The following is a 3234-nucleotide window of genomic DNA, read 5'->3' as shown; positions in this document are numbered from 1 at the left end:
AAGTATATAAACATTGAACTGATAAGAACTTTATTTAACTGATAAGATTTTTGATAAAAATTGACGAAATGTGTGATTGAAAAATTGATAAAATTTTGGTTCATTGAAGAAATGTGTGTCCACGATGATGACATACATATTATTTGCCATTGGTATTATTTCAGAAAAACCTTCAAGCACGTGGTGAAGAAGAAATCGACGGAGAATTTCAAAGGACTTCCGTATATAACAACATTATTGAGTACATCTTTGTGGAGTTTCTACGGAGTGCTTAAGCCAGGAGGTTTACTTGTGCTTAATGTTAATGGTGCTGGTGCTGTTTTGCATATAATCTTCGTCTCTCTGTTTCTTGTATATGCTCCAAAAAATGTAAAAGTAAGTTCAACTCAGCTTAATTCATTAAAAAATTTGAGGTCGACGTCGTGAATCCTTTTAATGGATTCTCAGTTTGCCACAACATTAGTTGAAACAATGAAATGTTATATTAGGTAGAGAAGGGCTCAAGCAATTTGAGATAGTAGGCAAAATCTTGTAAAGAGCCATTTCAAGAAGAATCAGAAAAATGGAAGAAATAATTCTCGACAGAATCATTGATAATATCTAATGAAAATAAATATATGTCGACAAGTACAATCTCATTAGTCATCATCGACATACACGTAAGTGATTATTGATGACAATGTAGCCCGTGATGTCCTCGACAACCATCGACGGAGATTTCGTGTTGATTGTCACCAATGAAGAATTTCCTCTTTTTTCTTTTTTTCTTTTTCCAACTCTGCGAGGGTTCGACACCTTCTCTAGCTGACATTCACAATTGAAGGTGGGTCCCACTTTTTTCGCATTTTTTATTCATTCGGATCCCACGCATGTGAGTGGATATCAACCAAGTGGGCAAACTTTTTTCTGGCAAAAGAGTTTTATCTTTTTTTTTTTTTAATATTTCGGTAACTAAAAAATTATTTTTATTTGAAAATTAGTAAAAAAATAAAAATCCGTAAAGGCTAAAGGATGTGTACTGATAATTATTATATTATGTCGAAAATTCATTTAATATTGTTGACGCATATTCAATGTATATATCCAGGTATCACCGGTGTTTCTGTTGTGTGTGTGTATATATATATTTTTTTTAATTTTAGTTATTTTATGATTATTCTTTTATTCATTTGGAATTTGGAATGAAATTCCTAAGATTTGAGGTCCTATCGAAATGTGGAAAGGTTGAGCCAACTCTGATAATAAGATATATTTATATATATATATTTTACAACTTTATTTCTTTTTGATACGATACTTGCATCTCCAGTTTGACATTGGTTACTATCATCTTAAAGCGACGTCACTCGAATTCTCACAACTTTTACTTGGAGCGTTATAAGAGGGATGAACTTTCATGTCCTGTGGATGCCACTTCTAGAGAAAGAGAGTACCCAAAGCAAAAAGAGCAACGATTGTATTCACAACAAATAACCTCCAAAATTTGATATTATCACCAATTTTTGTGACATTTTCTACCCTATTGCTTTCTTGTGCATTAACCTTTTTAAATCTACATTATATGTCATCAACAAATTGTCGAACTACCCAATCATGTCTAGTGAAAAGTATTGACACGAAGAATGTCAAGCGAAAATCATCATTATCACAACAACGATATGTCAATTACATCAAATTAAGTATTAAACATATCTTTATACATTTATAGTCGATTACGAGATTTTTTTCCCCCTTCTCATTTTTGTTAAATCTATTGAAATATGTAATGTAAAATGATTAATGTTTGCATTTGCAGGTGAAATCTATTAAGTTGGTAGGAATAGTGGATGTATTTTTCCTCGGAGTTGTGATTGCAGTAACTCTGCTAGCCTTTCGAGAGGGAATGCGAATCACAGTGGTTGGAATTCTATGTGCTGCATTGACTATGGGCATGTATGCAGCACCTCTCTCCGTTATGGTAATAATTATATTTCATTACTTTCTTTTATTTATTTATTTAGATTTGTACTTGCATGAATTATCATACTTTAGTTTTCATACCTCCAATAACTAATATTTAGATTTTTATTTTTGAAGAATATTTTTGTTATTGGAATTAAAATCAAGTCTTATGATGCAGAGAACCGTGATCAAGACGAAAAGCGTGAAATACATGCCCTTTTGGCTAACATTTTTCCAATTTCTCAACGGAGGTGTTTGGTTTGCCTATGCCCTGCTTATTAAAGACTTCGACATCGGGGTAAGTGATTTTCAGGTATTATGCTAGTCAAAGAAGGGCAAGTGACAGAGTTTAGGGACAGGGACAACGTGTTAGTAGCTGGTTGGTGCTTTTTTATTTTTGATTTTTTTCAAAATATTCAATCGGTGTTTGACACATGTTCCCCTTTTTAAAAACCCCGTTCTCAACCTCGTTTGAATAGCATATCTCGATTTTTGGTAGCTCCTTCATGGATTAGATAGTACACGAAAAGGTGTTAACACGTTTACTTTCGTTATATGTCGATTTTCACTAGGTTCCGAATGTGGTCGGATTTATATTGGGCTTGGCCCAATTAATTTTGTACATGATGCACAGAAATACGTCATCAACAGAATCAGAGGAAATGGAAGAAGCAGGCTCGGCCCATTTGTTCAAAGGAGTCATTCAAATGAAAGATTTTAATGGAAAAGATGAAACGAGCAAGGATAATAGAAGTCTAAACAAAGGCTTTAGCCTTCCAAAGTCTTCTGCAGTTGACAATATAGCCAAAAAATCATGAAAACCCTTTCTTTAAACTCCAATGAATTGGGATTACAGGAAGAAAAAGACATCGAGAACTGTCCAACAGAGGAATCCTAATTTTTTCTCTTTTTCGTTTCGAAAAGATATTAATTAATGTATAATTAAAAATACTTCCTATTCTTGTACTTATATACCTTTTTGGCTATTGTAACGGTTCGTCGAAACACAAAAGTTTGGTGCAAATATGAAATGTGCTTCACTTTTGATAATTACAAGCTCTTAAAATATTGTCAAGTTTAGTATGACACTTTTGTTTCTTGTTCAGTGTTTCGAATATTTGGCTAAGATTAAAAGGATGACTTTTAAATAGAAAAATAACTTTTGAGACTCAAGTGCTATGAATGTAGCCTTTTGGTTAAGGGTGAAATTTAAAAAGAAAAAAAGTGAGGTTGAAAATAAATAAGAAAGTAATTTACTTATTGACGTAATTAAACAAATAGCCCTAGGATCCC

At 32.7% G+C, this 3234-nt stretch overlaps 1 pseudogene; it reads left to right on the top strand.

Moving 5' to 3' along the window:
- Positions 1–14: 14 nt before the first annotated feature.
- On the top strand, positions 15–2991 carry LOC111389865 (annotated as a pseudogene).
- Positions 2992–3234: the final 243 nt, after the last annotated feature.

The sequence above is a fragment of the Olea europaea genome, chromosome 3, assembly GCF_002742605.1.
Source record: "Olea europaea var. sylvestris chromosome 3, O_europaea_v1, whole genome shotgun sequence".
Classification (NCBI taxonomy): Eukaryota; Viridiplantae; Streptophyta; class Magnoliopsida; order Lamiales; family Oleaceae; genus Olea; species Olea europaea.
Note: the sequence above shows the minus strand (reverse complement) of the source record. Positions and strands in the feature narration are given on the sequence as shown.